At 38.7% G+C, this 21,199-nt stretch overlaps 1 protein-coding gene across 7 annotated transcripts in view; it reads left to right on the plus strand.

The window, feature by feature from the left end:
* Nucleotides 1-21,199, plus strand: part of SH3GL2 (SH3 domain containing GRB2 like 2, endophilin A1) — a 196,885-nt gene that overhangs the window by 71,437 nt on the left and 104,249 nt on the right. The window contains exon 1 of one of the 7 annotated variants that reach the window (XM_070589752.1): nucleotides 1,380-1,452. The exons of the other annotated variants lie outside the window; for them this stretch is intronic. The gene's annotated coding sequence lies outside the window, so the exon portion shown is untranslated. Of the gene's footprint in view, nucleotides 1-1,379; nucleotides 1,453-21,199 lie in introns of those variants that run through there. 7 annotated transcript variants of the gene reach the window in all.

The following is a 21,199-nucleotide window of genomic DNA, read 5'->3' on the forward strand; positions in this document are numbered from 1 at the left end:
GCTAAGTGATCCCTAGGGCTCCTCCCTGTGTTTACATCGGGATCTCACATAATAAAGAAAGATCCTGTTTGGCTCTGAGCCCTCAGACAATGCTTTGGTTCTCTTTGGTCCTCCACTGTGTGTCCTGGAAGAACTCCTCAGCCCCCCTGTGCAGGCTCAGCAGTAGATGCTGCAGCTCTAAGGAGAGGAGCCAGCAAAGCCATTCCTGAGATGCCTTGTAGGTGTAGGGGACGGGGACATAGAAGCTGTCCCTGGAATGTCAGCCCTTGAAGTGAGGTTTATGTGTATATTTTCACACCAGCGTGTTCCCTTATATTCCTGGGCTGGAGAGATGTTAATGAGTGAGCAGAGGTTACGAAAGTACAATAGTTAACCTTTGGCCTCTATCTTTTAGATTAAGGGAGAGAATGCAGTCCTTGTGACAGAAAGTATTGTATTTACATGTCCTCTGGAATCCACGTTAGAAACTGGTGGTAAAACACAGAATTGAGTTTATTCTCAGGGCTTACTGATTATTTCGTCAGATATAATTAAAAATTAATCTTGTTTATTTGTTTGATTAAAGTTGGAATTGACTCACTTTAGAGGCACAGGAATCTCAACGATGATCTCTAAGCCACATAAAAAGCATTTGAAAGTCAAGAAATATCTTCTACTTTAAGAGTTACCACTTGACAGTGCTTCTTCCCCATTAAGAGTGGAAGACAAAAATATTCTGATTTTCATAAAACTGGGTTTTTGATATGACTTCAGGTGAGAATCTACTGGTCTCTCTGACTGACTTTTCCCGATCTGTAAACATGGATAATGATAACCGCCTCTGAGGGTGGTTACAAGCATTAAATGGGCGATATAGTGGAGGTGTTAAGTAAACCGGCCTGAATTGTGACCCTCCCACTTGTTAGCTATGTGAGCAACTTTAATCTCTTTGAGTGATAGGTGCTTCATCTGTTAACACCCTGGTTGTGATAAGAACTTAATGAGAGGATGTATGCAAAAATGCCTGGTGTATTAAGTGGTTTGCCATTTGGATGTGGTTTCTTTGACCAGGATTGTCTTAAATTTGAAATAGTTGGCAACATTTAAGCAACAGAAGAAATCTGGATTTCAGAAATCACAAGATCTGGCATCCTTGCATCTGCATCTCTGGCTGGCTTCGCTCAGGCTGTGTGCCTCTGGGTCTCTTAGGGTGGGACTGCTGCTCTCTGCTGGCTTATACCTGGCCTGCTTGTTCCCTTATGCTGTCTAGCTGATCCTGTAGGCGTTTATTATTTTGCCAATAAATTGAGGTTTTGGTTAGAAAGTATGTAGCACTGGGTGTGATACTTGGCATACAACACATGCTCAGTAAATGTTTTCCTTTTTCTCTATTAGGCCACTGATGATGTAGTGAAGAGAGCCCAGGTTTCATCCAGATGATTGCAGCCCTGAACTGGATTCTGTTTCATTTGGGTGGGTGACCTGAGAGAACCACTTAATATCTCTGAATCTCAGTGTTTTCCCAGGGAAACTGGAGGGTTTGGACTAGCTGATTCTCACGATTTCTTCCAGTAGTGAACTAGTCTGGAAAGTAGTATATACTACACTTAAATTTCCACACGGTGTTTGAAAACATCTTGTATGATATCCTGTAAATAAAATGAAGTATAGATTATAAGAACAATTAGGTGACTTACAAAGTGGCTGAAAAATAATGTTCAAAGTTGTTGGTAATAGCAATCTGGTAAACTGAGTAATTAAGTCTTTCAGTCTGTGCTGTTGAGATTTCCGTTGTTTACGTGGATAAAGCTATCAGGGGCAGGTCCATCAATGTAGCAGCTCATGTGAAGCTGGGAGTGACAGTCATATGATGGATGACAGGCTCAGGGTGGAAAGATGTCTTTATAGAACGGAGCAGTGGACCATAATTGAACAAGGATAAATGTGCAGTGCTGTAATTTGGGTTTAAAAAATGAACGGCACAAGTAAAGATGGGAAAGAAAATATCTTTGGAGCAGAAGAAAACAAGCTAGGGTTTTAGATGGAATGCTCAACCTCAAGGGTTATCCATGACCATCACTGTGTTGCATAAAGAAAACATTAGGACTTCTATTCATGTTTATTTAGACAAGCATCTTTGAAAAGATATTTTGAAAAATATCTATTTTTTATATGTTGACTTAATGTAGTAGGATAATAATACATGAATAAAAACAAAACGTGCATTTGGAGGACAGGCATTTTTAAATTATTTTTTTAAACAAATAGAGGAGGGTGTGATCAAAAATTTGGAGGCTGCTGGTTTGAAAGAGAATGTAACATAGTATCGTGGAAACTAGGCTTTGGAGTCAGAAATTCCTGAATAAAAATTTTGACTTTAACACTTACTGATTATGACCTTGCATAGGTAACATAGCTTCTTTGAGTCTGACTTTTTTTTGTTTTTGCTGAGGAAGATTTGCCCTGAGCTAACATCCATGCCAATCTTCCTCTGTTTTTAGTATGTGGGCTGCCAGCACAGCATGGCTGCTAACAAAGCGGTGTAGGTCCATGCCCAGGAACTGAATCCAGGCTGCCAAAGCAGAGTACACCAAACTTAACCACTAGGCCACTGGGGCTGGCCCAAGTGTGACTTTTTCGTTGTGTAAAATGTGTGTTAGAATACTTTTCTTAAAAGTATGTTGGCATGGTGGCAATGAGATGATTTTCCTTTTGTCTTTCGGCTGTTGATTTCTAGTTTGATACCATTCTGGTTGGAGAATACTCTATAATTTCAGTTATTTTAAATTTGTTGAATTTTGTTTTGAGAAGAGTTAATGTGTGCATAATATTAGGTCTTCAGGTATTTGCAGAGCTGCTTAAGGGTTCCCCCTGTTTATCATATCAGAAGATTGAACAAATGCAAAGAAGCTGGATGGGGAGAATATTTGGCTCCACACAAGGGAAGTATTCTTATCCTCTGGCTTCCCATGAATTCAGTATCTGAGTCTGTCACCATTAACTCTCTGGGGTTTATGGAAATACTGTCATGCCCTTGTCCCCCTCATGGTTATTGAGCATCTTGAATACGAGAATCTCCAATTCTTTCTTTATAAAATGAGTAGGTTAGACTTCTAGTTTTTAGTGACTCTCAGTCAGATGCAGACTCATATATGGCCCTCTTTTCCAGCATGTTAGCGCAAAGAATTACCTGTTTTCACATTTCACAGCAGCACATGTAAAATTATATGCTTTCTGTTCTTTGGCTAAATCCTTTCTTAATAAACCTCTTGTGGAGGATATATTCTAATAGAAAATAAAAGAGTTACATGTTAAGTGACAAAAACTAGCCTCAGGCTTTGTGCCTTTAATAAAGCAGTCATTCTTGAAAGTTATTTTATTTATCCACTCCTCATTTTCTGGACAAAGTTGTCAACTTCTTTGGGCTCTTTTTTTCTTCCAGTGGGACTAAGGGAAACCAAAGCACCCAAGCATCTATTGGTGTCAAAAAAGATAGATAAATGTGGTCTTTTCTGAAACATCAGTATTTATTAATAACCATAGTGGGGCAGTGCTGCTGTATTTTAGCTGTATCTCTTTTAAATAGCATATTGCTGGAATTTAAAAAAACAAAACAGAGTTGATCTTTTAGCTGGTGATTTTTGTATAGAACAGTTCCGTTGACTGTGATGACTGTTATAACATTGAGATTTATTTCCTCTACAGTTTTTTTCCAGTTTTGATTTACTTTTGCATTTTTTACTATGTACTAATGCTTTGTCTTTTTTTTTTCCTGCTTTCCCCCTATTTATTATACAGATTAAAATTTTCATTATTTCCTTTCCACTGGTTTGGATGTTATTAATTTTATTTCTTTTAGACTTAAATTTTAACATATATGCTCTGGTTAATTTTACAACAGAGGAATCTGGCTTTTAGCAAAGTTTTTGAATCAAAGAAGTAGAGTTTATTAAATTAAAAAACGTAATCACTCAGGGTTATGAAATATGGATTTGTTGTTCTGTGACTATAGTCTGACATTTTGTAGTTACGTGTTAGTTATATTGTTATTAATGGTTCTGGGGCTTGATCCATCATAGAGACGTGAAGGCTGATACAAATCTGCAGTGGGATGATTTAATCCATGCCTCAGCACTGCAGACTTATTGTTAATAGATCTGTAATTAAAGTGAAGTTGCTGCTCGTGGCCGAGCTTGAGTTAGAAAATAAAATAAGCAACAGCAAAAAATCAAAAACGAAAAGAAACCTCTCTTATGAAGCTAAAGAATATCTATTGGAATAATGTGAATTAAAGACACCATTTCATTAGGGAAATGAACTTTTTTTTTTTCAGGTATGGAGAGCAACAGTCCTCCAGTCGCCACCTCTTGGTTACCGTCACCACCAGTCGTAGTTTTAAAGGACAGAATGCTAAGGAAGAAAAAGACTGAAACAGAGAAATGTTGATGTCATTTTTTAAAAAATATTTGTCCTTTGGTGTTTAGTTTCAGCTTTACTATATTCATACCCGAAAGTTTTCACTGAGTATGACTAAATGAAGTTGCTGGCAGCTAAAGGAACAGCTGTTGGGTGTGTTATTAGATTTAAATCTCTGATTAAAACATTGAAATTGTTTTTCTAATCTCCTTTGGTAAAAATGAATTCCTATGAATATGTTAGCAACGTGGGCTTCCTATAACTATTTCTCTTACCATATGTAGTATCCAGACATGTGTTGATGCAAAACAAAATTAAATCGAGGCAATTGTGATGTGGAAATTGGATCAAGCTTCTGGAATTTTCAGTTCTTGGCTTGCTTTGTGTTAGTTACTCTGAGACGCATGCACAACTCTGTATGTCTTTGCTTTAGTTTATTGCTCTTTAAAAATAAAAATTATAGTCATCTTGAACTCATGTGGTTGTGAGTAAGTCAAGAGCTTTGAAAAAGGAAAAGTTTTGCATTTAAGTACATTACATATGAAAATATATTAATATCAAATTTATGAGAAACACTTTTCACAAAGAAAGGGAAAGACGTTGACTCTATGATTGTATAGAACATCCAGAAGTACTTTTTGGAGAGTCAGGAAGTATTTTCCAGCTATTTCCATGCATACTCTTTCTTTCCTAGCCCTCCTTCTTCTTTTCCCTTTAATTCCCTGAACTGTTTTAGAGAACAGTGACATTTCAGGGGGAGATTCATTCAAAACACCAGGGAGGACTTAAGAAGATTCTTTTTGCTTGGAAAACAAAATATGTTCGTATTTCTTTGCTTAAAGAAACCGGTCCTTTTTGAGTAACTTTTTATTTTGAAGTAATGTCAAACTTACAGAAAAGTTCCATGGTTAGTGTAAAAAACTTGCACAAATATGCTTTACCCAGATTCACCAAGGTTCAGCTGTCTGCACCATTGGCTTTATCATTAGCTCATTCCCTCTTGTGTACATACTGTTTTTTCCTAAACTGTTTGAGAGTTAGTTGTAGTCTAACCTTTAAATATTCCAATACATGTCTCCTTAGAACAAGGACATTTTCTTACATAACCTTACTACAGTGATAAAAATCAATAATTTTGTATCCAGTCCATAGTCTGATTGTAAATTTAGTCAGTTGTCTCAATAATGACTTTTATAGCATTTCCCCCCCTACGCTGGGTCCAGGATCCATTTGTATGGATTGTATTTGCCATTTCTCTTTAGTTTCTTTTCATTTGGAGCCATCCTTATTCTTTCATGACCTTGATGTTTTTGAAGAGTCCAGACAAATTATTTTGTAGAATGTACCTTAACTTAGATTTGTCTGATGTTTCTTCATATTCTATGTGGGTATTCATTTGCTTGTTTGTTTATTTGTTTACTTACTGATTTACGTTTATGGACTCATGTTATGGACTCCTATTCAGTAGATTATAAACTGTTACCGCTAGTATTTGTTTTGATGCTCACATTGTTGCAAATGTGGCCAATGGGAGCTCCTTTTGTCTGGCTCCCAAGCCCTTGACATGTCCCCATCAGAATTTGAGTATTTCCTTACTTTCCAGGCACAGCATGATGTTCTAAGCTCATTTTGTACTTTCTCTGCTTCAGTCGTAGAATCAGCCAATTCACCAATGAACCCTGGTTCCTTTTAGGGGAGAACAGTATTTAGATCTTGGTGCTGTGTGCTCATTAATACCAAGGTGTCAAAACTTTTAGGCCCTCTTGGGGCCCAAAGTCAGAAAAAAAAAGATATATATCACACACACAAACACATATAATATGTGTGTATCCGTATATACGTAATATATGTGTATACATCTGTCTGTCCATTCATCCGTCCATTAAAAACCATGAATTCATACAGATAACCTTCAATTTCAGTCCAGTTCCATACAGTTCATTCTAGGATTCCTCTTTTCCATATTTGTAACTCACTTCACCATCTGTGAAAAATCTGGCTTCTGTTATTCTCAATACACCTCCTTATTTACCCAATCCTAAAGAAAGAATTTTTAGAAGTTCTAACCTATACTACTGTGAAAAAGAAACCTAATTACTACAGTAAACTAATTACTAGAATTACAATATTTGTTTATGGTTCTTTTTGTCTTTATACTGAAGGTTTGTAGTCAAAGTACTGCATTCAAAAGTTCCTTTTTTCCTTTCTTGAATGTGATTATTATGTTCTTTATTTGAAATACGGTTGGTTTATATGTTTCTCCTGTATTCCATTTTAGGATCTCTTTACCCACGCTTTTTCATTTTATTCATCTGAATGTGCAAAAAGTTAATATGGTTTCAAAAATGAAAGCTATACCCAGGAAGTCACAACTCCAATTCTTTCAACTGTTTCCATCCTAGTTCCTAGTAGCTATATAGGTAACTCAGATTGTCGCAAATTTGGCCAATGGAAGCTCCTTCAATCTGGCTCCTTAGTCTTTTGACATGTCCCATCATAATTTGAGTATTTCTTTACCTTCAGATACATTATGATGTTCCTCTAGGTAACTAGTGTTATTAGTTTGTAGTTTATCTTTCTTTTGCAAAAATGTGCAAACACGTGCATATTTTCTTTTCCCATTCTTTCATACACAAAAGGTAACATACAATATGTATTTTTGAACTTTGCTTTTTTCATTTAACAGTAATTTCTGGGTGTTGTTACACATCAGTTCGTAGTGATCATTTCCGTTCTTCTTTATGGCTGCATAGTATTCTTCGTGTGAATATCACTTAGTCTATTCAGCCAATTTTCTAAGTGTCAGCATTTAGGTTTCCAGTATTTTGCAATCAGAAACAATGCTGCAGTGGATAATCTTTTACATATATATTTTCATAATGTTGGGGGTATATATTTAGGGTAGAGTCTTAGAAGGAGACTCCTAGATCAAAAGGTAAATACACAAGTAATTTTGTTAGAAGTTGTCAAATTCCCCTCCATAAGGGCTGTACCACTTTTCATTCCCACCGGCAAGTAATAGAGCCTTTTACATAGTCGGCTAATACCCTTGGTAATATTTCTCTTTCAGTGTTTTTCTAGCTTGGATGGGAAGAAACAATTGTATTATGTCAGTGACATGATTTTGTCTAATTTACCCAGCTTATTGAATTGCATATGGGCCATTAAGTAGCATTTCCTCTGTTTTCCCAACTTCAGCTCTCTCTTTGGTCCAGTTTAGCTTGGAAAGTAAAGTTATGGAATCAGGTTTTATTCCTCTCCAGTATATTGAAAACAGTGAGACTTTTATATACATCAATGGTTCTCTGACTTTAGTGGGCATCAGAATCACCTGGGGGCTCATTAAAACACAGATACGTGGGTCCCAACCCAGAGGTTCTGATTCAGCAGGTCTGGGGTGGGGCTGGATTATTGCATTTCTACAATCCCAAGTGATGCTCATGCTGATGGTCTGGGGACCGCACTTTGAGAACCACCAGTCTGTATTAGTATCTCAGGAGAGTTGTTAGATCTCATGATTGACACTCTGAGTGAGTGATTGTGTAGAACAGATGTCATCGTGTCTGTACTGCTGAAGGCACAAAATGTCTAATAGACCTTCAAATCTTAGTACTGAAAGGAGGTAGACTAGTCCAACTTTGTCATCCATTTATTCAATCATTCATATGTTCGTCAGATTTCTTTGGCTTCCAACTATATTTGCTAGGCAGTGCATAGGCTTCTGTTTTACATACTGAGGAATTTTATTTAAGAAAAGTTAAAAATCTTCTCCTAGATCTTGCGTTTAAAAAACACAAAAGCCCTTGGCTAAGGACCCTTTGAATAACCTTGGCAGTTCTCTGCCTCTTTCTGCACATAATTGACTGTTACTGTAGTGGAACTGAGAGTTAAAGCTGAAATTTAATTTCACAGACTTAATAATGGCATTTGTAACTGATAATGACATTTTGGTTGCCTTCAGATAACAAGGCCTTTGGTTGAAGCACTATTTCTTTAAGTATTTATCTTGCCTCATAACAACCGTGCTACCTCATCAAAGACTGTACCCATACCTTGACTGAAATCAAACTACACCAGTCACTTAATTCCATTTAAGTCAGTGTAGAATTGACTGGGGATGCCCATGGACTAAGGTCAAAGCCTAGTATGTCCCAAGAGACCTAATAGGAAACTGATCTCTGCAACCTGATGTTTTCTTTTGACCAAAATCTACTGTGTGAAATAAATACAGTTATTTAAAGACCCTTAAACATTCAGATATTGAATTTGCTTATTTTGTTCTTAAGGTGATACGTATAATTTTCTGGTTTGAAAATAGTTAAAATTGACAGCAGAGAAGGAAAATCTGAAAAATCTTGGTTTCCAAGCAACTGAATGCATAATGTTGGATCTGTGTGTCACTTGCTTATTGTTAAGATGTCCGAAGTGTAAACAATTAAACAGAGAAAACAGCCATTATAGTCAGCTGAATTCTAAGCCCCTTGACCTGAGCTCATTTATGGTTGGGTTAGTGAATAGGATGGCTAATTCTCTAAGAAAAGGAGCCCAGATACAGTCTCTGGCTTGTACATGGATCTTGAAAATTAGTTGGACTTAAATAAGCATTTAGTTCAAACTTTGACTTAGTGCATGTGGGACTCCTGAGGTACAGCCCCTTGGGAGGTGAATGAGCTGCAACAGAGCCTTGAACTGTCTCTCTTCACCTCCCCCAATACAGAGGACCTAAGGAGGGATTATTTTCAAAAAAGATGCGAAGGGTAATAATCAAACCCTATAATAACTTTCACTTCTAATTCTCTCTGAGACCCCTCTTTTCACTCTAGAAGCCTTCCCTGGTTGATTTCATCTGTGCTCTAGTTTTAATTCTTGTGCTTATACAGATGACTTCCAAATGTATACCTCCAGCTTTATTCTCTTTCTTGAGAATTCAGGCTTGTATATTCTAGTACATGCTGGGCATTTTAACTGTTCCACTCATTGGTCAAACTCACAATGTCCTACAAGGAATTTATCTCTTACCTACCTTCTCCTCCAGACAAGACTACTCTGCCTGTTCTGCTCTGTCCTGTCTGGGGGTGATACCTGGAAGAATTATTGGGCTCTTTGATTTCTCCCCTCTTACTCTTACATCCAGCCATTTGCCATGGCCTACCAATTCTGCCTCAATAGTCATCCTCCATAAATCTATGCTGTCTTATTGTCTCTCACTTTGACCTTAACTGGTCCATCTGTCTCTGGAGGTGGCCCTCTGAAGTCCCTCTTCTATACTGCAGCCATAATCTTTTAGAAACAAAATTCTGACCATGTTTCTCCCCTTTAAGCACTTGGATGATGCTTGATCACCAACAGGTTAAAGTCCAAACTCTGTGGTTTGGCCAATAGCCACCATAATCTCTTGTCTGCTTCTCTAGCGTGATATCTTGCCGTTCTCCACACGTACTTTAGAATGCAGCCGTTCAGAACTGCTTTTAGTTTCCTGAAAACACTATGTCTCGCACATCCTCAGCTGTGATTGTGCTAGTCTTTCTTACTGGCCTTTATGCCCTTTTCAATTCTTTTGCTTTCAAGACTTCAGTCTGGCTTCTCTAGTATACCCTCCTTGATTTCTCTTGCTCACCCACCCACTACCATCCCAGATGATGTCTGTTGTGCTTTCTCTAAGGTCTCCATAGAGCACACTGTGTATATCTCTATGGTAGAATCTTGTCCACACTATTGAATTCATCTTTAAGTTCCATGAGTGGAAAGTCTCTATTTTATTTCTCTTTGTATCCTTGTTGCCTACTATGGCTCCTGAAATTGTTATGAATTGATTTATGCTGAAGATACTCAGAATTAACTGCATAATGGTAGCAAGGAGTGTCTTTGCCTTTTGTTTTTGGTGCCAATGAGAAGCAGTGACATATTCTTTGTATTTATCTTGGGTATCTATTGCTCCATACCAAAACTCCCCAAAATTTAGTGGCTTAAAAAAACAAATATTTTCTTTATTCATGATTTTGTTAGGAAATCATGGACTCATAATTGGGCTAGGCTCAGCTTGTTGTTTCTTCTTTTGGACTTTTCTGGGGTCATCCATGTGTCTTCATTCCTCTGGTGGCTTAACTCCGTTTCGATGGTCCAGAATGACCTCACTCACATGTCTGGCAGTTTGTTGCTGGCTGTCAGCTCTGCCTCTCTCTCATCCTCAAGGAAAGTAACCCAGGCTTCTTTACAAAGTGGTCTCAGGGCTTCAAGAAAGTGAGGACAGAAGCTGCATGTCTAGAAGTCACATGGTGGCAGTTCTGTCGCATTTCCTAGGTTAAAGAAAGTCAGCAGGCCAGCCCAGATGCAAGGCGTGGGAAAATAGTTTCTGCTTTTGATGGGAGGAACAGCCATTGTCACATTGCAAAGGAACGTGCAGACAGGGATGGGAGGATTTGTGACTTTTAACGGTCAGCACAGTATTCCTTGTTAGAACTGGATTGACTTCTCTACTTTTTGAGTTCTTTTTGCACATTTTTTGTGTTACTTCTATGGTCGTCATCTTACATGCTTTAAATTTTGTATGTCTTCCTTCTTTAGTAGGTCGTATTCCTTCTTTAGTAGGTCATCTTTTACTTGCATTTAGAAGTATAATAAACATATGTATGCCCTATAGTGCACAGCAGATTTTTAAGTTTCACAAGTTTTCAGTAAATACTTATGCAGTGAATTATCTTTTTTCAGTTAAGAAATATTTTAAGTGTACAGAAAAATAAGAGAATGATATAATAAATAGCTACCTACCACTCTGAACATCATTTCTGAGATAGAAATAGTGCTGTGAACTCTAAAACCTGTTCAGTTACATTGTGATTTATAGTAAGCTGTTGTTGGCTGACTTGAGCTTTTAATAACCATTTATGACCTTGTTTCAAGGGGAGAATGATTTTTAAATTTCAGGCACTCTGCCTTGCAAATTTAGTTGAGTCACAGTTTGAGGACTGCTTTTAAAGCCAAGGAACTACCCCTGCATGTGAATATTACAAGCATCTGGGTAATGTCAGTGTCTATCTGAAAAGAATGAGGTAATTGCAGAGCTCTGTAAGTTGTATAGAAGTTATTTTTTTCTCTAGAACTTCAAAATTCTTTGCTGCAAGAGAAGGAGGAGTAGATAAAGGTGCTTTAAGGATGTAGACATGCTGTGTCTAGTACTGTTATTTGTTGTTAGTAATACCCTGCTAAAAATCCTAGAACTTTCACTTGCGTATTGGATTTGTTTCATGGATGGCTTTTTCCAGAGTGCTTAGAAGCTGTGTGTATAACAAAGGGAGCTGGAGAGTGAGAGAAGATAATAGATTTGGTTGGAAGAAGGGAGAGAAATACTTCTGTTTAGGGGCAATGCACACTGTTCTGTTCATTTTGTCTTGTGTTATATCTGAAAAATGCAAATCCCATTTCTTAATTTCTGATCTTAGTCTCTGGTATCTCCCCCTTTTTTTCTTTTCAATACTTAAGCATCTAGAATGGGGAGAATTGTTTTGCCAAAAATTTGGAAAGTGTATCACAGACCTCATTAATTTTCTTCATTCATACATAATTATGCATCTCTAAAAGTGACATTTTCCTACACAGTCTCAATATAGTTTTCTTTCACTGCTTAGTTTTGTCCTATTGCAATGAGAATGGGAGGCCAGCCCCATGGGTGAGTAGTTAAAGTTCTGCATGCTCTGCTTTGGCTGCCTGGGTTCGCTGGTTTGGATCCTGGGCTCGGACCTACTCCACTCATCAGCCATGCTGTGGCAGCATCCTACATACAAAATAGTGGAAGATTGGCACAGATGTTGGCTCAGGACTAATCTTCCTTAAGCAAAAAAAAAGGAAGATTGGCAATGGATGTTAGCTCCTGGTAAATCTTCCTCACCCAAAAAAGAAAAAAAAAATCCCTGTGTAAAAATGAAAAAGAAAAAAAAAAAGTGAGAATCATGATACTGTCTTCACTGAGTAAAGAAAGTTGTGGCCAGAAAGGTCTGAGACATAACAGGTGTTTCCCCAACTTGCTTTTCCCTCTTTCTTGAGTTTCCTTTCTGTCTTTTTTTTTTTTCTGTTCTCTTTTCCGTACTTATGCCTCCCCATTTCTTCCCTGGGTTCTCTATTGACATTTCTGCCCTGCCTGCCAAATATCTTGACTGCTCCATCTTGGTTCCTGCTGAGGAGACTAAGGAAGCCACTGCAGCACCAGGCTGCTCAGAACAATCCCAGGCCAGTCCCCAAATGGGAGCTTTCAGAGAGGTCGTCCCCTTCCTCCTCCACTTTCAGTCATTCCTGGGGATTTAGGGATTTCTGCAGGGTGAGCACGATCTGTCTTTTGTCCTGAAAGAACCCACCTTTATATTCTGAGTTGTGGTCTGTGAAGATTTTAAAAACAATTTTTTTTTTTCCTGAAAAGATAGAGCTGTGCCCGTTTGTGCAAGCACTGGAATCTGTTCATTGTTTTCCCCTTTTGCCCATCCCCATTGGGATTAGTCACTGAATAATCTTGTTTTTGGCTTATGTTTGACCTTTATCCCTACTACATGGATTGGATAATTCTCCAGTGATGCAGTGCCTTGACATTGAGAAGGTGGTATTTCAATATTGACTTTTCTAGTGAATGCTTTGAAATATTATCAATAAGAAGCTTTTAGCATTTTATAACCTTCCACCAAGCACTTATTTTGGAGTCTACTATGGTTCCCTTAATGTGTTAAATGAACACATTATTATTTCACACCACTCACCCCGAATCTTTTAGCCTCCCATGCTTCTATAAGCTGAGAAATCTAAAAGTGACTGTATTAAAATGAGGGGAAAATAGGAAGAAGCTTATGATGGAAAGTACCACAAATAAGTTTCAGAAAATGTGGTATTACCCTTAAGCATACAACTAAGGAGGAAGAGATAAGTGACAAAAATGTGTTAGTCTAATCAGTATAGGATCAGAAGCCTGTAGTATCGGAACAAAGAGTGGCACCCTTGTGATATCACCAACTAATGCTGTCTTTTTTTTCTCTTTTTCTTTATTCCCATTGTATTGTCTTCTCCTGACTTACCTGAAAAGATAGATGCACATTTCTAAACCTGTGTGTGTCACCAGGAAGTCTGCTGACTCTGAATTAAGGAAATATGCTGTCAAGTGGGAAATAAGATATGTTTCTCCTTTGCAAAATCCATTTGGTTTGGGTAAATTCTAGGAGGTAGCATTTGAACTTGAGTCCCAAGCACTTACTGACAGATTTCTAGTCAGCAAGTTGACATCATATATGTGCATTTGTGTATTTCAAGCTCCAGAACCTTTCATGTTAATAAAAGCAAAGAAAACTCATGACAACAGGCTTCTGCCAGGAGATGGAAAGTTGGAAAGAGTATTGCTCCTATGCTTACAACAGTAAAAAGCCAGATAATCTACAAAATCACAACTTTTTTTGAATCCATCAGTGAATTAAAATTGCAGGGCAACAAACTAGCATGAAATCAAAGGAAAGTCTTGCTTCTCTAAATAGAGACAGGATGAGATGCTTGCTCACATAGGGAAGGTGCTGGGTGCTGTATAAGTTGGCATGGGAGCTGCTGCTGCCAGCCGAATTCACACTCACATGCAGGCTCTTCTGCAGAGGCTTCACCAGGTGCTCATGAGAGATTGCAGGCAGGACAAGTGAGCAAAGCAAGCCTCTTGTGTGGGGTGGGCCTGGGAGGGGTGAATAGCAACCCCTGAAAGGAGGGCATAAAGCTCTTTCTCCCATCCCTATCTCCATGATGGAACAAAAGCCTTAAGCTTCTGGGGGTAAGGGCAGCAGACCCTGTAGCATCAGGGCATCTGGGAGAAGGGAACGGAAAAAACCTGTCTAACCCTGAGGGTGGGGGTGGGGCAGGAAAATATTCTCCACTTGGATTAGTAGAGATTCCCTAACACTGAGAAAGCCCGACTCCCATACCAGACACACAGATTCTGCCAAAGACTGAGGCTGAACCAGGACAAGAGAATGCCTCTCCCTTTACTCACACGCCAGGTTCACAAGGATGGAGTAACAACTAACAGCAGTGTACTGCTGGGGAGGGGGAAGAACGTGGAATCAGGCCCTCTCTGAGGTGCAGGTGCAAAGGGAGGACTTAAAGCTGGGGATGGAACAGACGTTAAGAAAATCTCTCTGGCAAACCAGCCCACCTTAAGCATAGGTCATGCTAAAGCCATATGAAGCCTGTAATGTGCATAGGATGACCATAACAACAATAAAATTCAAACCCAGTCTCAACTCCTGACTAGGCTGAATCAGCTCTCCACACTTAGACCAGCAAAAGAAGAGACATGTTCATTTCCAGGCATAAATGCTATGTTTACCTTAGTCTCTACGGTGCTACACAAGGTGTCTGACTTTCATCCCAAAATTACTGAGACACACAAAGAAACCAGGAAAAACAACACATACAAGAAACAAAGCAGTCAATAGAACCAGACTCCGATAAGACCCGCATGTTAGAAGTATCAGACAGAGAATTTAAACTATGATCAATATGTTAAAGGTTCTAGTGGAGAAAGTGGGCAATGTTCATAAACAGATGAGGAATTTCAGTAGAGAGGTGGGAATTATAAGAAAGAATAAAATGAAAATACTACAAGTGAAAAACATAGTAATAGGAAAAATGCTTTGGACGGCTCATTGGTAAATTGATACAGCTGAGGAAATAGTGCAGTAAAAGATAGGTCAAGAGAAATTTACCAAACTGAAACGCAAAGAGGAAGGAAGGCTAAAACAAAAACAAAAAACTTAGAGCCTCCAAGAACTTTGGGACAATGTCAAAGTTTCTGACATTTGTGTAGTTAGAATCCCAGAGTAAGAAGAGAGTGAACAGGACAGAAAGAAAAATATTTGAAAAGATAATGGCAAAGGATTTCCTAAAATTATTAATGATAGATACCAAACAACAAATGCAAGAAGCTCAATAAATAGCAAGCAGGATGAATACAACATACACACATACCCCAGACACATCATATTAAAATTGTCAAGAAACAAAAACAAAACCTCAAAGGCAGCCAGAAAAAAAGGGGCATATTATATGCGGTAGAACAGAGATAAGAATGAAAGTAAACTTTTGATCAAAATTAGGCAGGACAGAAATGCTAAAAGAATGAACTGTCAACCCAGAATCTTATATCCAGTGAAAGTATCTTTTTTTTTTTTTTTAAAGATTTTATTTTTCCTTTTTCTCCCCAAAGCCCCCCGGCACATAGTTGTATATTCTTCGTTGTGGGTCCTTCTAGCTGTGGCATGTGGGACGCTGCCTCAGCGTGGTCTGGCGAGCAGTGCCATGTCCGCGCCCAGGATTCGAACCAACGAAACACTGGGCCGCCTGCAGCGGAGCGCGCGAACTCAACCACTCGGCCACGGGGCCAGCCCCCCAGTGAAAGTATCTTTTGAAATGAAAGAGAAAGAAAGAAAATCTATTGATGACCTTATTGCTCCTCGTTTCACTGCCAACATTTAAATGTCTCTGGAGAGGAAGGTAAGGATCTGTATCAGCCACACTGAAGTGAACTGACAGCTGTGATACACTCTCCATTCCTGAGTTTGCCTATGACTTTTGTGTTTTGCTTGATCCTAGTACATGGTTGAAGCTTTGATGGCTTAAAAGGGTAATGTGCTTGATGTCTGTATCAGTTAGGGTTCTCTACAGAACAACAGAATGTGTATATAGTGTATGTGTGTGTGTGTTAGGTAGATATCAAGAGATTTATTTCAAGGAATTGGCTACTGTGATTGTGTGGACTGACAAGTCCAAAATCCTCAGGATGGGAAAGAGTAGAAACTCTCAGGCAGGAGTTAATGCTACAATCTTGAGGCAGAATTTCTTCTTAGGGAACCGTTAGTGTTTGCTTTTAAGGACTTTGAATTCATTGGATGAGACTCACCTACATTATAGAGAATAATCTTTGCTTAAAGTTAACTGAACATGGATGTTGACCACATCTACACAATACCTTCACAGCAATACCTAGATTAGTTTTGAATTAAATAATTGAGTATTAAAACCTAGCCAAGTTGACACATAAAACTAATCACCACATGATCCATTATTAGAATTGCAAAAAGATTGATAATGGAATCTTTGCAAAATGATGGAATTGCCACAGTAGACTACCTCACAATCGTTAGTATTTTTAGGGTGGTGATATGAATGATCCCAGACTGAAGATGCACATTAACTAAACTGGTAATAGTAAGAATTGATGATAGAAACTAGCATTAAAACTTCCAAAGCCTTTAATTATGCTCTCTTATATAGTAACCTAAGCTTTGATTTTCTTTTCTTTTTTTCTAGCTTTATTGAGGTATAATTGACCTATAACATGGCATAAGTTTAAGGTATACAACATAATGATTTGATATATGTATATGTTGTGAAATGATTACTACAATAAGTTTAGTTAACACTGCTTTGATTTTTTTAAGAATCATTATAATGTCTAGAACCACTTAAATATATTTTGAGTTTTTTCAGTCCAATTTCACACCTTAAACTGGTTCCTTCATTGAAAGTCACCCTCTCTGGCTACAATTTTGCTACAGTTTAGTTTTTTTTTACTCTGCTACCCCATGGAGGGTAGTTGAATTAAAAGTATGTTCTTCATAGCATAGACTTGAAGCCTTAATAATATAAATCAGATTGTAACAAGCTAACTATAACATGCTTATACTTATATTGCATATTGTGTTCCCTATAGGAAATATTGGTATTTCTCTGTTCTGGTGATATGGAAAGTCTAAAATGAGGATTTATCTGTGCCCTGGAAACCATTGTTATGCTGAATATCTCTTATAATTACATTTATTAAATTAGAGAGAGAGAATGATATGAATCTTAAGGATACATGAGGAAAGGGTCTTAAAGATTACTTATTATCTGGGACCTATAATTTAGAATGTAACTTTCATATTTGAAACAATGGCAATTAGATGGGAATAAAGGAAGGTTCCTGCCTAAAGCCAGTTCTGTTATGTAACGAAATTCATTTAAGTTGATGATAGTATGTTTCTATAATTGTATGGTATTTAAAAAATAGGGACAGAGATTGCATTGCACAGTTTAGTATGTTAGCAGCAGTTTTTTGTAGTGTATGAGATTTAGTTTTCTGCTACCTGTACTCGCCTAAATTCCTATGTTCCAATCTCAGTCTACGTGGAAAATTCAGATGCTTCTGAACTTGTTTTGAACTTGTTATGCAATGAGATATCCATCTGTCTAATGTAAAGTGGTGCCAAGATTATCCTGTTCTGTCCACTGAGCCCAGTGTTATGAGGAGACTTAGAAGCATAATATGGCAGCATTTTTGACCTAATTTTACAACTGGTATAATTGTCTTTGCAGAAGTGATTTTCTATTGTATGTTGTATTTGATATAGCTTCCTTTGGTTAGCAGTTGAAAAAATGCAGTTTGGGATGGAAATTGGGTGAAAGGAGAATAATGGATATCAGCAGAGAAGTAGCATATTCCTCAACAGGTGAAACGCTATATAAATTATTTATCAGAGAAGAAAAAGGAAAATTAGTGCTAAAATATAGCAGGGATCATGAGCACCTGTGGTGCCCAGATCTGATTTCTAACACCATTCGCCAGTAAGAGGAACCAGGGCGCCTTGGAGAAATGGCTGATTCTAGGACTGGGGCAGGAAACATATAAGATGAGCTGGGAGTGTTTTGTAGTGCCAGAAAGTAAGGAGATGGTCCTCCCCAAACACACACATGTTGATAGAATATGTCAGAGGGGCACCGGAGCCAGCTCAACAAGCTCCTAATCCCCAAAGATGGAATAATTTGAGCAAAAAAATAAATTAAGTAGTATTGGATCATAACCTGAATTAAACAAATACTCATGAGTCCATACTGATATAAGTAAATGTTTGAATAAATTAATAAATGTGAGAGAAGAAGCAAATATCCCATGCAGAAGAATTTTGAATAATTTACATACTCTGCCCTAGAGGAGAGGGAGCCACCTCTCTCACTCCTCATTTGCAGGCTGCTTATAGAAACTTCTTTCCGTAGACTACAGTATGGAAAGGGGGGCATGGGGAAAAGGGTAACTTTACAGTGAGGAAACCTGACAAATATCACTCGAGGCAGGTGATCAAGGTCCACGTCAACAGTAATAAGTCACATTGATAGGATGTACCCTTCATAGGATGTGATCAAAATGGCACTTTATCTCTGTGGTAAACCGACAAAGCAAGGTTAATCATGAGAAAAACGTCAGACAAATTCCAGTAGAGGGGAGTTCTACAATATTCCTGACCAGTAATCCTCAAAACTGTCAAGGTCATCAAACCCAAAGAAAAGTTTGAGAAACTGTCACAGCCAAGAGGAGCCTAAGGGGACATGAAAATTAATGTGGTAATGTGGTATCCTGAATGGGATCCTGGAACAGAAGGGCCACTGGGTCACAAAAAGAAGGAAATCTGAATAAAACTACGTACTTGAGTTAATATGACCTATCAGTATTGGTTCATCAACTGTAATAAATGTGCTAATGTAAGGTGTTAATACGAGGAGACACCAACATGTTGAAGCCCAGTGCACATGGCCCTCCTTTAAAGCGCAGCTGACGAGGCCCTCATGATCTGGAGGTGCAAGTCTTCGTACCCTCCTTGCACTGCTCAAGCTACACTGGCCTTGCTGCTCTTCCTTGAGCCTGGAATCTGCCCCCCACGCCCCATCTTCACATGTACTGTTCATTTCATTCTGGCCTTTTGGCAAATACCGCCTCATTAGAAAGGCCTTTTCTGACCATCCTACTTAAATTGTATCTCCTGCAGTCTATAACCACAAAACCTGCATTCTTTTTCCTCATGGTTCTCAGTCTTTCCTGAAACTATTTATCTTTAAACGTTTCTATCCACCCCACTAGAACTTAGGTCACATGGGGTCAGGATTGTTGTTGGTCGTGTTTATTCCTGCATCTGTGCAACTAGACCAGCCCTTGGAATGTAGTAGGCAGCCACCGAGTAAATATCAAATGAAGAATTCTCAAATTCTGCCTCCTTGCTTTTCTCTGAATGCTTACAGCGCATTGTCCGTGCCTCTGGTAAAAATTGTTCTCTGCTGTGCATTATCATTTTGTGTGTATGTGACACTGTTTCCCTTCTAGATGGCTACACTGCAGCAGTGTGAACTCTCATTTATCCCTGTACCCCTTCAGTATCTGGCTTGGGGCCTGACAGGAAATTACTGCTCAATAGCAATTTATGGGATAAATATTTGTGTCTGCTTTGCATCTGTCATGTAACTGCTTTCAACATAGCCCAGTGGGACGCCTCAGGCATTGCATAAAAAGTTGGATACATCTGTTGGCTTAGGGACTCCTCTGCACCTTACCTCCCTACTGCCAGTCTGAACTTCTCCATGCTTCTGCTGCCTTGATTTTGACCTGTTTGACTTTGGTTTTGGTTGCCTCTGCATCATATGTCTTCTTTAGAATTGAAGACATTACTCTTAATTTTTTTTGAGGAAGATTTGCCTTGAGCTAACACCCATTGCCAATCTTCCTCATTTTTTGTTTTGTTTTGTTTTTTCTATTGAGAAAGATTTGCCTTGAGCTAACACCCATTGCCAATCTTCCTCATTTTTTGTTTTGTTTTGTTTTTTCCATTGAGAAAGATTAGCCCTGAGCTAACATCTGTGCCAGTCTTCCTCTATTTTGTATGTGGGTTGCTGCCGCAGGATGGCTGATGAGTGGTGTAGGTCTGTGCCCAGGATCTGAAGCTGTGAACTCCGGCTGCTGAAGTGGAGCATGTTGAACTTAACCACTACACCACAGCGCTAGCCCCTACTCTTAATTTTTTTTATCAAAGACCTGGTGTAGAAATCCTGTAGGATGCCGTCTCATCTTGCCCAATAACTAGTTATGAGGCATCCAGCTCCTGTGGCCAGCTAAAGCCCAAGAGAGGTGTTGGGACACCTGTCTGGGAAGGAAGCCCAACATTGTGAATGTATGCTGTGGCTTGCATGAGGCAGCCTGCCCTCCTTTTCCCCCTTTCCCAGCCCCTCACATTTATTAAGAATGGCAAGCAAAGTGCTGGCTACCGGGGACTCCTAGATGAAGAAAATACAAAGACTGTGAAGAACTTAACCGTGCACACGAATGATCCTCAGATAATGTGGATTTTTACACCTATGAAAGGCCGGGGCATTTGTTCTAGAAGCTTGGCTGGGGGTCCCCTGTCCGCCTAGAGCTTGCCTGAATGAATTATAAGCATAGCGATTATCTAGGAGTGAGCAAACTTCTGCATCATGACCTCCCAACACTTGCTCCTAAAGTGGGGGCAAATATTGTACTTTTAAGTAGCCCCCACTGTGAAGAAAGGGGCATGTTTTGCAGAGTGGAGACTTCTGCAGTAGTTCATAATGACAGTCTCTTAGCACACTAGTTACAGGAATGATGCGCCTGTCCCTGCAGGTGCCACCTGCCAGATGTTCCACCATTGACACTTGTAACGTTTGTATTTTTGTTTTCACTTTACTCTGCCAAGAAGTGACTAGTTCTTTTTCAGGTTTCCAAGGAAATAGTGACTAAATGACTAGGATTTCTATGCATTTGTCTTCTCTACTTTGGGAAGAATTTCCCCAGGAGCCGCATTCCAGTTTCAATAACCTTAAACACTGTGTTTTCATAATCTTAGGACACAGGAGTTCTAGAGAACAGTTCCTTAAGTGATCTTCCAGACTGAGAGTCACTGTAGTTAAAGCCAATGCTGTATTTTAAAAGACTACTTTTATGACTGTTAGGTGTCAAGTGTGGTTCAAAATA

The sequence above is a fragment of the Equus przewalskii genome, chromosome 22, assembly GCF_037783145.1.
Source record: "Equus przewalskii isolate Varuska chromosome 22, EquPr2, whole genome shotgun sequence".
Classification (NCBI taxonomy): domain Eukaryota; kingdom Metazoa; phylum Chordata; class Mammalia; order Perissodactyla; family Equidae; genus Equus; species Equus przewalskii.